This window comes from Balaenoptera physalus, assembly GCF_965194825.1.
Source record: "Balaenoptera physalus genome assembly, chromosome: 10".
NCBI lineage: Eukaryota > Metazoa > Chordata > Mammalia > Artiodactyla > Balaenopteridae > Balaenoptera > Balaenoptera physalus.
The window spans coordinates 73,133,288-73,150,334 of record NC_138889.1 but is presented as its reverse complement, the minus strand read 5'-3'; positions in this window follow the sequence as shown (position 1 = coordinate 73,150,334).

Sequence of the window (17,047 nt, the reverse complement as noted above, 5' to 3'; positions counted from 1 at the left end):
GTTTTCTGGGTCTCAGCTTTCCACTTTTAGAAATGAGCAGCTGGAGGAGTTATTTCCAAGGTCCTTATTGGCTGACGAATGCAGCCCAGCCTTGTTCTTTTCTATTCTCTTAAAGCATTCTTTGAAGAGAGTTTTCCCATGAGGAAAGTGCTTCAGAGAGGAAAATATGTCAGGTATGTGTTCCCCATGGTTATCTTTAGGACCGTTTGGAGCACAAGAAATTGTAAGAGATGGAAAGGGCAAGAGGAAGGGTCATGCTGAGTCTGTAGTGAGAATCCGATGCTCTGTTTGAAGAGTGAAAAGGACCACTGTGCAGGGAGCTGGGCTCTGAGCCCCTGAGGGAAGTCTGAGAGCCCCAGAGATGACTTGATCTGCTCAGGGTTCTAATTCACCCTGTCCAGCCCCTGGCAACTGACTCCATTGGACTAGGGTGAAATTAGAGTAGGGATGCATCCCAAGCTTAAGCAGCAACAAGTGCAAAGTGAAAATTAGTGAGAGGTCATCATCTATGTGCCTTGTGCTTTTTGTAATTCTTGCTTTGGACGTTTTCTTTCAATGCTCATAAAAAATGCAGGTAAGTCACTTTTACACTGTTATTTTAAAGAGCCTCCACCAGGCAGGGTTGATGTACACCGGGTCTACACAGATAGTGACAAATGGATTGTTTATACCCAGTTTCTGATCGGGTTAGCGAGTCCTATGTAATACTGGATTTTTACATATTTGTAATGTCCCCCAAACTTCCAGGACTTTTTACTTGGGGTGTTGGAGCAGGAGAGTAACAGAGAGACAAAACCCCTCAGGAAGTCTTCTCTTACTACACCCAAATTTACTAAGCACCTACTATGTGTCAGATCTTTAGACATGGTGCCTGCAGTCCCTAAACATCAGGTCTTCTACAATGTAATGCTGTTGGTAAGGAACTATGATTCCCCAGCGTTATCAAATCCTGTAAAGGGCTCAGTGAGCAAAAAGTCTGCAGAACAAACCGGATCAAGTCCTAGAGTTCCTTATGCTGTACTAATGTTCCTCCCCACTGCCTTCTGGGTGGAGCCCACCTGGGCTCTATTCCACCAAAATGTTTGCAATTCCCTGAAAGGGAAGGGAATTACAATAACAGGGAATAATAGAATCCTCCTAACCTTTGTTTATCCAGAATTCCCTTCATCACTCATCTTTTGGGAGGAAGTTACCTTCTCTTTGAAGTTTTTGTTTTCAGATCTTTATTTAGAATTGACTTCAATCTTTTTTGTGCTTCTACCACATTTTTACGTCGCTATTACAATCTCCATAACGCTCTTCTACATTTATCTGTTTAAAATGTCTTCCCAATCAGACTAGGTCTCCTATAAGAAGGGACCAAATATGATTGTCTTTGCCTTCCCGGTGCCTAAGAGTGCCTGGCACATAATGGGGCTTTATAAATACTTGTTAAATGGAAAACTGAATGAATAAATAAATAAAAATGAATGAATAAACAAATCCATTCCTAGTCTCCTGTTCCCTGAAGGCATCACTAAGTTATGCTGCCTACCTGGCTCCTGCTGGCATTTGTGTTCCAGACCCTATATGTAGGTGATAATTCATTAAAACTGGGATCAGCTGGAGTGTCAGAAAACCCTGAAATAACAGTGACTTCATTGGGATAGAAGTTGGTTTCTTTCTCACGTGAAAGTTTGGAAGAAAAAGGCAGGATTTGTATGGTGATCCATGATACGCTTTTATCTTACCCTGTGTGACCTCCATTGCCAAGGGCACTTTATGATCAAGGATGGTTACTCCAGCTCCAGCCATCACACCTGTTTTCCATCCTGCAGAAAGGAAGAAAGGAAGATGAAGTGCACACTACTTCCCTTTAAGGACACTGCTAAAAGTTGCATACTGTACTTCTAGCTAGATCTCATTGGTCGGACCTGAGTCATGTGACCACACCTTGCTGCAAAGGAGGTTGGGAAATGTAGTCTTAATTCGAGTAGCCCCCTAAAATGTGGGGGTTGTATTACTAGAGAAAAATGGAGATTGAAGAACAACATACACTTTTTGTTATAGGGACCATTTAAGGTTTTTTATTTTTTAATATTTTATTTTATTTTATTTTTGTCTTTAGGTCAAGGAGTGACTGAATCACATCAGTAATTTAGAGAGATTGATATGGTGCCTAGAAAGAAGAAGGGATCATAGAAGGGAGGCAGAGGCAAGGAGACCAGTAGGAGGTAGTGGTACATGTCCAAACAGAGATGAGGAGGACGTGAACTAGGACAGCAGCTCTAGGGGGTAGAAAGAGGGAGATGGATTTATGAAGCAGCTCTGTGGGCAACTCTGCAATGCCTGGTGACTAGGGCTGTGGAGTGAGGGAAAAGGAGTCTAGAATTAGCCCCCAGTTTCTGACCTAGAAATAGGGCAGTCATTTACTGATTTGGGGGAAATACGAAAGACCTCAGAGGGTGAGCGCCGTACCGAGAGCACAGATTTTGGGACTCTTGAAGAGCCAGACACCCCCCACAGAAAGAAACCCTAGGGGTTACAGGGGCAGTCAGTAGGGGCTGCGCAGTTAATCCAGTTGGAATGAGTATAATGGAGCCAGGAAGCTCAGCTGGAGACAGGAGGTCAGAAATCTGTCCTGGTACTGTGGTCACCACCCTGTCGGTGGGCCCTCATTGTCTTAGGGGCTGCCAACCAATTCTCCAGAGTTTTAAGACAAAAGTGATTTCAAATTCCCTCCAAGTAAAAGGAGCGTGTCAGTGTGTGCTTGGAGTCCTGCTGCTGCCGCCGCAGGAGAGGGGAGGGGGCTTCCCAAATCCACAGCCAAGCCTCTAGGCGGCATCGTAACTCTGGAGGGAGGAGCTGGGGTGTCTGGGAAGGGGCAGCCACGTGCCAGCTAGCGGTGCCAAGTGTAGGAGCAGCACGCCTGGGGTTCTGCCATGTGTTTGTTTATTTGGTTTGGCTGATGTAAAACATACACACACAGACTCACAGCCTCAGGGCCTATGTGCAGAGCCCACATTCAATCCTTAACTAAAATCAGAAACAGCACAGGAAAGAAAAGGAAGCCAAAATAAGAGAATACAACTGGGTAGCAGAGTTCATTCATTCATTCATTCATTCATTCAGTAAATGAATTCCAGACACTGCAAGGGACTGGGCCTATAATAAAATTCAGTCCTTGAGGAACTAAAAGACCGGGGAGGGGGGCAGAGACAAAGAAAGAGGCCATTTCAGTACAAAGTGAGAGGTGCTTGATACAGATAACGGTGCATCTCTGATTTGGTCATTTCCTGGATTAAAATCTGAGTGGACCTTCCCTTATATCTAACTAGACTTTCAGAGGCCCAGCGATCCCACCCTCAACCCCACCCCTGCTCCAATAGAGGATTGCCCTCTATCTCAGATCTCCTTCCCCAGGACACTCATGTCCCCTGTCCAGCAGGTTCTCCCCTCTGTTCTCTGCCACTTCCCCTTAGCCTTGAAGGTCCAGTTGAGTCATCTCCTGGGGTGGTCCTCACAGACCATCCTCTGGGTCCTCCCTGCATTTCCTTATTGCCGGCACTTCTCAACTGCTGCGATCATAGTTCACCTGCCCATTTCCCCTGTGGTCTGTGAGTCACTCGAGCGGAGACAGATCTTGTCCACATCTCTATCCTGGCAGTTAATCAATGCCTGGCACAGAAACACTCTTAATAAATGCCTGTCCAAATGGGTGGACATAATTCAGTGCCACTGTGGATCGCCTCAATGTGCTGCGATTAAAATGCACTTGGATTCTGGAGTCAAATTTCGAACTCTGTCACCTCTGACTAGCCACTTCTCCTATCTGAGCCTCAGTTTACTTACTCCTAAGCTGAAGCCGATACTGTTCCATGAGTGTGACTTATGTGCAAAAACTTTCTTTCATGCATGTTCACATTTCTTTCCTTAATGTACATGGAGAGATAATTTATTACTTTTATTATCATCACTGTCAGAAGAAGACAGGGCTCTAATGAGTGAGGGCACAAATCTTGCAGGCAGGAGAAATCCTGAGTTCAAATTCTTGAGACGTGTCCCTCCTCATGAGTGTCCCAGAGTGCCCGTCTTCAGGGAACCACCTCTGTTCATACACCCGTTTCCTACACATCAGGCTATTTTGACCGTTCCCACTCTGGCCGTCTCCTCTGACCACTGCTCTAGGTAAGCAGTGCTCTTGGTAAGAAGCAGTGCAAATTCTTAAGCTCTTAAGAATCCATTAAGAATTCGGATTCTGGAACCAGAAGGTGTGGATTCAAATCCCTTCTCCCCTTGACTAGTTCCTTCTTCCTCTCCTGGTGGGAGTGCTCCCCTGTTTCTGGACTGGCGTGGAATGCCACAGCACAGGCATGGGATCTGGTTTCCTGTGTACTGCCCTCAGACCAGGGCAACTGGGAGCCCTGCCCTGATCCCCACACTTTAGAGGGCTCCACTCTGTTCTACCTGGGCCACTCTCCTTAAAGAGAGGGATTTGATGGGCTGAGGTGATGTGTCAACCTAGAGCCCTCATCCTCTCCTTGCAGGTTATGCTGTTGGCATCTGGGACTCCACGATTCCCAGGCCAATTGACACTGAGTCTGCTTCTAGGCTGACATGGCCTATGCTCCCTGAGAGGGACCCCACCTTCAGTGTGCACACCCCTAGGCCTGAAGGGTGGCCAACGAGTGTCTGTTTGTGGGCGGTGTTTGTAATCAGAACCAGGTTCCCACACATGGACTTGGGAAGCTACTCATGGTGTAAGACCAAGACAGGGTGTGGGAGTATAAGGGGACAGGCCATAGGCTGGGGGCCAGAGGCAGGCTCTACCCTACCCAACCAGGAGTGGCACAGAATCCTGAGAATTCTAAATTCTTACGTGGCCTTTCAGGTCTTTATAGAGGTGTACTTGACAAGATAGAAACATTTTAATGTCAGTTTGTTTTCTTGGTATGTGACTTTCAAATAATTAGATATATGGTATGTGGGACACCGTTTTAGTCAGCTTGGGCTGCCATAACAAAATACCACAGATTGGGCGGCTTAAACAACAGAAATTTATTTTTGCAAAGTCCTGGTGTCCAGAAGTTCAAGATCAACGTGTCAGCAGGGCTGGTTTCTTCTGAGGCCTCTCTCCTTGGCACTTGGATGGCCGCCTTCGTGCTGTGTCCTCACATGTTCTTTTCTGTGTGTGTATGTGTGTGTTCCTGGTGTCTTTTTGTGTCCAAATGTCCTCTTAAGAAGAGGATACCAGTTGAATTGGATTGAGGCCCACCCTGATGACCTCATTTAAGCTTAATCGCCTCTCTAAAGGCTCTATCTAATTATAGTCATATTACGAGGTACTAGTGGTTAAGCCTTCAACAAATGAATTTTGGGGGGACATAATTCAGTCCATAACATCCATTCCCAAGTGCTGTCTCTTTGTAGGGTGACCAACTCATCCACTTTTGCCTGGGATTTTCCTGGCTTTAGCACTGAAATTCCTGCATCTCAGAAAGTCCTGGGGAAACTGGGAATAGAGTCTTTCCCAACATGTAAAGACTATGACTAGCCAAACCCAATGTGCATCCAGAGTGCCACATTTCCTGGTGAACTTTCACACCCATTAACTTGCTCACTTGGACCTTGTGAGTTGGGGGTTGTGAGGGGGCAGGAAGTAATAGTCCAGTTACACGAAAGGGGAAATAGCTCAGAAAAGTTTCTCTTTTTCCTGGTTCTCTTATTACCAGGTGCTTTCTACACCAAGACCAGGCAATTGCAGTCTATGCTTCATTCCACCCCTGCCCAAGGGCCTAGGTGAGAGGTAAGTACCAGGATGTGACAGTGAGTGAGTATTGAAATTGATCTACACTCATTTGAATGAAAGACATTCAACAATCCCACCTGCACTACTTGGGAGGGGTGATAGATGGGCCGCAAACTGGGTCTTTAGAGCAAATGACTCTGACTGGAAAACAAGAAGGGTGGGAGGGAAGCAGGGAGAGATGAAGGCTGTGTTTGATGATCTGCTCTGAAAGGCAAGGAGGGAAGCCATTGATTAGTGAGCTTTGTTTGATCTGCTCAAGGATCAAAGGGACAAACGCCATGTACGAAGATAAAAGTTGACCTGGAAAACTTGCATTCCAGCCTGCTGGGATGCCAGGCTGCCCTGGGCCCAAGGGTCATGGAGGACTCTCACAGAAGCCATAGGCAAGATTACAAGCCCAACTCTTCTTTAACTTGACCCCTGACCCCTTCCCTACCATTGTCTTAAAGAAGGGCTTCCTCTTGCCTCCTGGGTCTTCTCTGGGATAAGGCAGCTCAAGACTGTAAGAGGGTTCAGGGCCATCACTGTAGGGATCAAGGATTACTTCTGGCTTTTGAAGAGCATTGACAAGAAACCAGATAATGTGCAATGAATGCTATGATGAGGTTGAGCTTGGGGAGCTGACGGTACACCACTGAGAAGCCCCTAAACCTACCCTAGGTGGCCCAGAAGAAGCTAGCCCTGCTAATGCCTTGAGGAATAATGTGATAGTTGGGAGAATTTTCTGCTTTTCTTTTGGGAGGTAGGAGAGGAGTAGCACATGCCAAGAGCCAAGGAAGTGATAGACACCATCATACATTAGGGACCAGAAATACTGACTGGACACCTAATCTGTGCCAAGACGTACAACATCTCATGGAGTCCTAATGGCATCCAGTGAGGTAGGCCCTGGGATTATTCCACTTTACAAGGTAGGAAAATGAGGCTCACAAAGGTCGAGTAATTTGCCTAAGGACACTTGACATCTAGAGTCAGGACCTGAACCCAGATCTGCAGATCTTGAAAACCTGGCTTGTCACTAGTAGAAGCATGGTCATATCCACGTTAAATAAATGCCCCTCTTGTCCTGGCATAGACTGGAGGGGTGAGGGGTAGAGGTAGAGAGACCAGTTAGGGCACAACTGCAGTGATTTTAGGTAGCTTTTGAAATCTCCTAAGCAAAGGTGTGCAAAAATGAAGTTATTTTCTATAAACTTAAACCCAAGTCCACTCTTGGCAGAAGCTGAATCTTAGCTTGACATTTCTCCCTCTTTTTCTTCTCTCTGTGGTTATATCTAAGTTCTGGAGTTGGGATGGGGGAGGTTATAGCATCAACCTATGGGGCGAGGACAGTGTGGGGATGGGGGAGAGTGGCAGTGGCTCTCATCTACTGATGCTGGCATCTGCTGGGACGTCCAGGCTCTTATGTGGCCTAGGTCATTGATCCACACAGGCCATTGTGTGGCCTTTTCATCTTCTAGACAGCAAGGTCTCTTTGGTCCATGGCCTTCAGACTATTCTTTTGGAGGCTTTCTGGCCACTGTCTGTGCAAAATTCAATGGGTCTGAGTTAGCCCTTATGCCTAAATGTCCCAAGTAATTACACCAACTCTTCTGTTCCCATTCCCTTGTGGATCTCAGGAGAACCCTCCTGGTTGCCATCTTCCTGGGCTGAAAGTGGGAAGTGGAGCACAGGGTCTCCACAGATACCAGAACTAAAGGGAAGAACTATCACCCTCCCCACTTTGCACCCCTGGGCTCAGCCTAGGCTGGCAGAACACAGGGACCCCTCTTAAAGACCCACACAGGCATCTACCTTACTAATTTCCTCTCTGACTCTCTGCCAGTTCTCTCAACTCAGTTAAGCTTTATGCTTTCAATAAATATCCTTCCTAATCTATTGTTTAGGCTAAGACTTTGGCTGTTAAACCAATAATAAACTTACTTACTTCTTGCATTTCTGCTATAACTACCTTTCTTTGAGGCAATGGATGCTCAGGCTTTATGTTCTAGTTTTAAAGGGGGAAAGACCATGGGATGTATATAAATAATAATGGGAATAAAAGCACTGGGGTTAATATTTCAAATTATTACTCCATTAATACATACAGGATATTTGAGGGTCTGATTAACAACAGTGGCACTGGGGAAAGCAAGGAGGGGATGTATTGGAGAGAGCATCAAGAATCAGAATCCAAATGTTTTGGTGACTGGTAAGATGTGGTTAATAGGGTGAGGGTATGGGGTAGTAAAGATATTGGCTCTGCTCAGAGGAATCTAGATCCGCACTGGAGTCTCAGAAGAGTAAGTGTCGGGGGAGGCTTTCCACAGAGGCCAACGAAGCAAGTGTCAAGGCACATCATAGGAAGACTGTGGATGCAGGATTAGGATGCAGGATAACAACTCGAGTGCAACCATGGGGGCCATGTTCATCTTAAATCACTGACAGTGAGACAAATGCCATAATGTCCCCAGCTGCATCACTAGTAAGAAGAGTTAGTTTTGTAACTAACCTCAGATTCCACTAACCAGGACTAGTAACGTTGAGTAGAAATTGGGAGGGGGGCTTTTTCTTGCTTATAGACTTTGCGTTGTTGGTTGAGTGTGTATGTATATGTGAAACCCCCTAAAGCACTCTTCTCAGGGACAAGCCAACATGCCACGTGGAACATTGGCTTTGTGGGGAGAGGGCTAAGAGGCTCTGTTTTGCATAAAACGTGATTTGTATCACCACTACCACCCCTGCTTTCAGAGCACTGATTGTTCTAAGCCTGAATTTCTATGCCTGTTCCTTGCCTGTAGACTAATAGATGCTAGTTTCTGAACCTCTCTTTAGTTCTAGAATTTTTAGGGGGCTTTTTCTTCCTGTTTCACTACTTTCTTTGCTGTCATTGGTGTATTATTTTTACAGTGGAAACATTTGCTGGCTGACTGAAGAGAAGATCTGAAATTAACTGGCAGCAAACACATAAGCCATTGTTTTACAAAAAGAATATCTTGAAGGCCTGATGTCTATGGCTCCAGGTAGTCTGGAGATGGGGGCTAAAGTCCTGGTCTCATGGAACCTGGGGAGCTTGTTTGACTTACTGATTTATCTTCCTTTATGCCCAGTATTTGCATGGATATGGCACCCTTGGCTTCTTAGAAGTGCCTCTGAAGTTGGTATAGTATATTGTTAACTTTTAACAACAACCTTTTGAGGTAGGTTGGCAGGGGGCGGGGGTTAGTATTCTCTTCATTTTACACAGGAGAACACTGAGGCCTAAAGAGGCAATGTATTGCTTGCTGAAGGCCATATCATTAGTCTCAGTCACTTATTCATTCATTCATCTCAAATATTATTGTGTGCCTACAGTATGGCCAGACTCTGGGCTAGGTACTGACTATACTGAAATAAACAAGATCCAGAACTGAACACAGGTTGCTTACAGCCTAATGGAGGAGAGAGACGTACAAAAGCTCATTATAAGCCAATTACTTTACTCAGCAAATATCTATTGAGAGCCTGGTATTGGAGATATAGCAACAAACATGTCAAAGCTGATGCTGTCATGTTGGGAAGATACAGATAGTAAATAAGTCTATAATATGTTAGGTGGCCAAAAGTGCTATGAAGAAATGCCAGCAAGAAAAGGGGGCAGAATGTGACAGATGTGGGACTATGGCATTTTAAATAGCAACTAGAGAAGCCTTCTCAGTGAGGTAGCAGTTGAGAGAGAACCAAATGAAGGGAAGGAATAAATCCCAGGAGTCCTGGAAGGGGGACCATCAAGCGCAAAGATCCTGTGGGAGGAAGAGGCCTGATGTGTTCAAGGAGCAGCAGGAAAGGCAGCGGGGCTGGAGAGGGATGGACAAGGGAGACAAGAGATGAAGGCATAGAGCAAGCAGAGGGCCAGGTAATGGAGGCTCTGCAGGCATGGCAAGGACTCTTGTCTTTTTGTTTTTAGTTTTTTTTAATTTTTAATAAGATGGGAAGCCACTGAAGAGTTTTGATCAAAGAAATGATGTGACTGAATTATGTTTTGGCAGGATTACCTTTATTATTATGTTGAGGAATAGACTGTAGTGGTCAAGAGAAGAAGTATGGTGACCAGCTTGGAGACTGGTCCAAAGTTCAAGTGAGTCAGAGGGGAGGTAACTGCAGCTCTGTACCAGAGTGGCAGCCATGGAGGTGATAATGGGACTTGGGATACAGTTTTAATAAATTTGCTGTTGTTTGGGCACAGCTGTGAGGAAAAGAGAGAACTACATAGAGATGTGGGGTCACTGAGGAAAGATGCGGCCATACGTCAGGTTCTCTGGGACACTGATTCTGAGTGTCTGAGATTTGGGTGCATGAGGCTTATCGGGGAGTGCTTTCAGGGACGATACCTGTGAGCGAGTGAAGGAAGATGAAGAGGGGGGGATATTGCACTGTGATGCAGTTGCGACAGAGGCCTCAGCTGATCCTGCCGAAAGTTCTGGAATGGGGATAACCCTTTCTTATTGTCCCATCTGAGGCAAGGGGCCTGGACCTTTATACCTCCACATCAACCAGTCATTGGATGCAGGCTGTCCCCAGGGAGGGGATGGTGAGATGCTACCTTCGGCTGAAGAAACAATTTCGGAGCCATGAGCAGCCAATGCTTCCAGCAGCTGGTGGAGTGAGTGCCTCTGTCCTGAAGGGAAACCTGGGCGACAAACCACACTGCCCACTACAGGTGCCCATGCCAGTCTGGTGGGGGGAGGGTCAGGGAGGACTTCTCAGAGGACATGATATTGGACTCGTCTGAAAGGAACCCATGCTATTTTTCTCAGTCATGCGATTTTGATCATGAAAGAGAGGGTGTTTCAACAAGATCCAAACTCTGGTACAAAACTGCTCTATTTACACTTATTTGTTAATTCTTTAGCTAAATTGAACTCTGATATTGTCTTTTAAACTAAAGTGTTTTCAGATCCCCAAATTACAGTAGATCCCTCTGATTTACAACTAGGTCATTTTCTATCATCTATCTATCCATCTATCATTTACCTATCTATAATATATTAATTCAAAGCATGTAACTATTTTCAGAGGCAAAATGGCTATTTCAACTGGTTCAAATTTCTGGCAACCAAATATTCCTCAATGAACAGAATTCTAACATGCTAATATTTTTAATAGCTCTTAGGATAGAAAGTCCTTTCCAAGAGCTGACATAAATGCTGTTTGCTACAATTTTGGATGTTTCCTCTAGATTTTTCTACAGAGGAGTTGGAGAGTGGCTGGCATCAGGACCTGTGTAATAGTCTTATTTCTATATTTAAAGTCTATTCACAAGTATTATTCTCACCCTTTGGAGAGGAAAATATTGGATTTGGGCTCTAGAAGCTGGCAGATTATATTATAAAGATTTCATGCCCATGTATGAGTAAGCACATACACATGTATGGTTACTTACTTGAATCTTTAGGTGTGTGTATGGCTGTGTGTACGCATGTGCATGCATATGTATGTAGGCAAGTATGATGAGTATGAAGGAACATATGGGCATAAATGTTTTTATGTGTTTTAGCTTGTGTGAGAGTCTGCATGTGTTGGGGTATGTTTATAATGCATGTATGTCCCAGTGGGTGATTCAGGGGTGTGTGTGTGTGTGTGTGTGTGTGTATAACTATATAGAGGTGTGTATGCATGTGTGTGTGTGCATACATAATACATGCGTGAGAGTGAATGCATGTGAGCGTGTCAACAATTCTCCCAGCTCCATGAGGTAATCAGATCTCATGGTTCCGAGGCAGGCATATAAATGCCAAGGTCAGGTTTCTCGCCTGCAGCAACTTTCCTGTAGTGAACCTGCTCCATTTTCCTTAGGGGCCTCTCCAGTTCTTTCCTCTCTTCCCACCAGGGGTCAACGCCCAAAGGAGCCTCAGGCAGTTTCTTGGCCTTTGGAGCTGCCTCTCTGATGTCTGCCCCAGGAGTCTTGGCTGTGGTGGTCCTGTCATGTTGGACCCTCTGCTGCCACTGCCAAAGTGACAATTGATGATCAGAACTGGGGCTGCCCAGAAACCCAGCTTTGGCAGGGCTCTTTGATCTGCCCAGCCTCGGAGTGGAGCAGAGCCTGACACAAGCGCCTTTGACGGGGCCTGGCCACTCAGGGAGCAGCAGGCTGGCCCTACCTCATCCCTGCAGTCTTTGACGCCCGCCCCGCCCTACAAGGGTCAGGCTATAGAAGCAGGCAAGTTGGAGTAGAAGCCAGCCACACGACTCCCTGTACCTCAGCCTCTGGAAAGTCACCTCTGAGTGTTTGGCCTGGTGATACTTGTGTCTTGGGGATGCAGAAACCAATTCTTAGAAACACTGCTCTTTCAACCAGCTAGTATTTATGGAGCACTTACAGAGTCGGCAGGGCAAAATCATTACATGCACAGCCTGTTGAGTCAGAAAACTTGGATTAAACTTGGCTACTTAGTTGTTCCTACTTGGCTGAGTTTAGTAACTTGCATGGGCCCATCTGTGTCTTCATTTTCTCATCTCTTACGGGGTTGTTGTAAGGACCGAACTAGATAGTGCAAATAAAGCACTTATTAAGACATCTATTAAACCCTCATAAATGTTAGCTACCATCATTGCAGGAGGCTGTGTGGTCCAGTGGTGAAGGCGCATCTGCTCTGAAGTTGTATGACCTGGGTTCAAATCTCAGCTGAACATGATCCTGGCCCTATCATGTTCTAGTTAATTTACCTCACGGGATAATTAGGAGGATTAAATAAGCTAATACATATAAAGTGCTTAGAATAGCATCTGGCACAGAGTATGTGCTCCATAGAAGTTAGTGTTTAATAATTTGGTACAGGGGCCAACTTGGGCAGGGTGCTATGAAGTTCTCTGCTTACCTCTGGAATCAACCTTCAATCTTCAATATTGTTCCTTCTTCCTTTTTTTCCTGATAGATTATATCCACTTCTATAATTTTAACTGCTACTCTCTGACTCCCAAAATTCCAAACTTAATCATGTCACTCTTCTCCTTAAACTTTAGTGGATTCCATTATCCAGGGAATAGTCCAAACCACTTAACATGGCATCGCAGGCTCTCTACCACCTGTCCTCTGCTTATCTCCTCAGTATCATAACTCATAGCTCCTCCTCTCTCCACCTCTCATGTCTACATCTTCCAGGCATACTGAGCTATTTGCAGGCCATAGCCATGTAGGCTTATGCACACTTTTATGTGCTTGTCACTGCTGGTCCATCTGTCTGGAATGCCCTTTCCTTCGTTGTTGGCCTGTGAACACCTATTCTCACATCTCAAGATCCCTCCCATACAAAGCCTTCTTTGATCATTTCCCACATAGTAGAGTTGGCCATTACTTCTTTCATGCTCCACCCCCAGACCCAGGGCATGCTTTGGCTCCTGCAACATGGCAGGACTCTTACTGGTCCACTCCTTTTACACACTGTGTGCTCCTTGAGTGGGACCCTGAGCTACTCCCCTCTGGATCCCCAGCCAATGCTGTGCCTTCATAGGACACTGAGCAGAGTGCCTGCCACATGGTAGACACTCAATGAACATCTGCTCAATGGATTTCTTCAATCTCTCTCTCTCTCACCTCTCAGGTCCACCAACTTCCTGGGCATCTTCCCCTGGGTGCCTGGTTCCTCAAGCTCAGCTGATTCATGATTATCTTCCCCACCCACAGGCTTGAATATACATGGATGGGCTATGTATGTTCAAAACTAGAGAAGGCTAAGGAGACTTTTGAGTAATGCCAAAAAATGATGCTAGTCCCCTCACCTAATCCTGTAATTAGGGGTCAGTCCTTAATTCTGTTTCCCAGTCCTAAGCCCCACAATGGGCAGAGGACTCTGTTGAAAGTAGGGTTTTGCCCAATACCTCCTGCTGACTGCCAATCTTACCTAGCTCTCATCCTACCAGTTGACTGAAAAAATGTATAACCTAAAAGCTGCAAGTTAAGTTTTATTCGGGGACCTTACTGAGGACTATAGTCCAGGACACAGCCTCTCAAACAGCTCTGAAAAACTGCTCCAAAGAGGTAAGGCAGGAACAAGGTAGTCAAACATCGCATCAGAAGATGACCGCTAATCACAGAGAACAGACAGCTCAGGTTAATGGTTTAGTGATTTTCTGTGTATGGGAAGGTGCAAGGATCTGGGTTCATTGAAATTATTCCTTAGATATACACTTTAACTCTCTAGGGCCAGGATCCAAAACACAGATTACTTCCTGTTTTCTCCATCCTGAATCCCCCTCAAGGCACACCATGGGGCTGGGGTGGCTGCAGGGGCTGATGGCTTGATCCCTGTAGGACTGGAATGGTGGGCAACACTCTTTATTTACTGGAATGGCGGGCAACTTTCCCTGTTCACACACCCCTGTCATAGCGTTAAGTGCTATGAGGTTAAGTGCTGGACACAGGAGCCAGACTGCCTTTGGCACATTCACAACTTTGCCACTTACTAGCTCTATTGGGGGGCAATTTACTTAGCCTGTTTCTACCTCTGTGCTCTTGTCTGTAAAGTAGAGATAGTATTAGTACCATTATCAAAAGGTTGTTGAGAGGATTACATTAGATAATGCAAATAAAGATCAGTATTTGGTATACAGTATGGGTTCAGTAAATGTTAGTTATCTCTTTTAAGTTGCCTATTTTTTTGTTTTTTTAAATTTATTTTTAAATTTTTATTGGAGTATAGTTGCTTTACAATGTTGTGTTAGTTTCTACTGTACAGCTAAGTGAATCAACTATATGTATACATATATCCCCTCTTTTTTGGATTTCCTTCTCATTTAGGTCACCACAGAGCACTGAGTAGAGTTCCCTGTGCTATACTGTAGGTTCTCATTAGTTTTCTATTTTAGACATAGTATCAATAGTGTATACATGTCAATCCCAATCTCCCAGTTCATCCCACTCCCCCACCTTTCCCCCTTGGTATCCATATGTTTGTTCTCTACATCTGTGTCTCTATTTCTGCTTTGTAAATAAGATTGTCTATACCTATTTTTTCAGATTCCACATATGTGTTAATATACAATATTCGTTTTTCTCTTTCTGACTTCACTCTGTATGACAGTCTCTAAGTCCATCCACGTCTCTACAAATGACCCAATTTTGTTCCTTTTTATGGCTGAGTAATATTCCATTGTATATATGTACCACATCTTCTTTATCCATTCCTCTGCTGATGGACATTTAGGTTGCTTCCATGTCCTCGTTATTGTAAATAGTGCTGCTATGAACATTGGTGTGCATGTATCTTCTGGAATTATGGTTTCCTCTGGTTACCCTGCCTGCCATCTCCTGGAGTCAATGGAAGGCCTTCTTGCAAAGTGCCAAGACTGTGCCCTGAACGGTCTACCAATGCCAGCACATGCATGAGGTCACTGCTCACAGAAGAACAAAGCCCAGACTCCCCTTTCTGGCATCTGAGGGTCCCCAACGCAGACCTCACCTCCAGCTTTATCTCCAGTGAACTTCATTCATGTGCCTGACACCTCATCTAATCTGGGCTCTTCCAAGCCATCCCACCCAGCTCTGTCCTTCTTTGTTCCTGGGCCTTTGCTCATCCTGTTCCCCCAATCCAGAAGATCCTCCTCACTCCACTCTGACCTTCTCAACTGCCACCTCCTCTATGAAGCTGCCTTGGTTTTTCCAATGAGATGGAAACACTGCCTCCTTTGTCTCCTCCCACTTTAGATGTGAATCTCAACCCTCCTTCCTACCCTGGCCACCCCACACTTACTAAACTGTCAACTTCCCTAGGGAAAATGTTTTATTTTACTCATTGCTATATTTGTGGTAGAGATCCTAACACATAGTAGGTTTTGACATATGGTATTTTCCCCCTTTATTATATATGAATCAAGGAGAATTTGTAAGCCCCCTCTCCCCAAATTTCCCTGCTTTGAAAAAGATAAAGTTGTAGGAAAGGGGAACAGCCACCTAGCTGAGAGTGGTACTTAGAAATTTGGTTTCTCCCCAAGCAGAGCCTGAGATAAAGATTTATTTTCGGGAATTGTAAAGAGATTAATCCAGTAAGCAGAGACTAGGGAGGAAAAGTCAATATAACGATATATTGTTGGGGTGGTCTCTTTGGGTGTTAGGAGCTATATTCCATTGGAAGCTTCAGAAGGCCTCGCAGCATGACTCCTCTGAAGGATAGGAGGCTGGGGAATTTACCTCCTGGCTCCCATATCCCCTCAGATGATATTTCCTCCCTTGAGGTCATTAGCTCCTCTGTACTTACAAGCTCTGCACGTGTAAAGGCCAAGTTACTTCTCATGGAGCTGGCGAGGACTCCGGATCAGAAAGTGAAGACATACAGCACATGACTGAGATGGAACCTGGCCCGTTTTAGGTGAGTCTGAGTTTGCATGAAGCGTTCACTGAAAATGTGGCTGAGGTCAGAGGTGGGCTTAGAGGATGTGACTTGGGGGGACTGTCTTTGGTCGAGATTCCTGGGAATAGGCTTTAGGTGGAAATGTACCAGTTTCTTGAGAAATGTTCTGGAGAACAATAACTAAGGGAGTGAGGGAAGCCGAACTGGGCACAGGCAGAAGGTGAATGCTAATGCCCTTGCAATAGAGGCTTCCACTGATCTCAGAAAGATCTCTGGAGCTGGGATGGTCCTTCAGAGATGTTCTGAATCTAGCCAGGGTGCCTTGACCTTGGTTCTGTCACATCAACTGGTTATTGAATGTGTGCTGCCCCCAAAAAGGCATAAACTAGGGTTCCCTTCAGCAGATGGCAATTCCAAGAATTTCTCAGCAGAAACCATCAGCAGGTGATACTCTCAGCTGCTGGGGGAAGGACGGTTTAGTCATGGAGCAGGGATCTAGCTGGTGCCCACAGTACCCACTGAAGGCACAAAAGTGTCTCTAGAGTCCACCCTTGGCACAGCTCTGGTCAACCTGGGTCTCCCATTACCTCCATGTCAGCTGAGCCTCCAGAGTGTTTTTTAGCTTCAAATTCTGAAACCACTTAATACAAAAGGCTTGGTTGAAAAGACTCCAGTCACCAATGTGTTTTTAAATTGATTTTTGTCATCTCCCTCTCCTTCCACCTAGTGTAGATTTCCACCCCCCGTGGTCAGCACTTCAGCTGCTCAGGGTTTCTGTCCCTTTTGTTGATCTAGACTTTCATCTTGAGGAGTCTGAACCTTTAGTCGCCTTGCTCTTGTCAGGCCTTGGATGCTGCCATTGTCCAGTCACCATTTCCACTGGGTGCAGAAGAACCCAAAGACACTCCTTGGGAATCCTCCGGGTTCTAGCCACATTGCTCCCTGCTCCCATTTT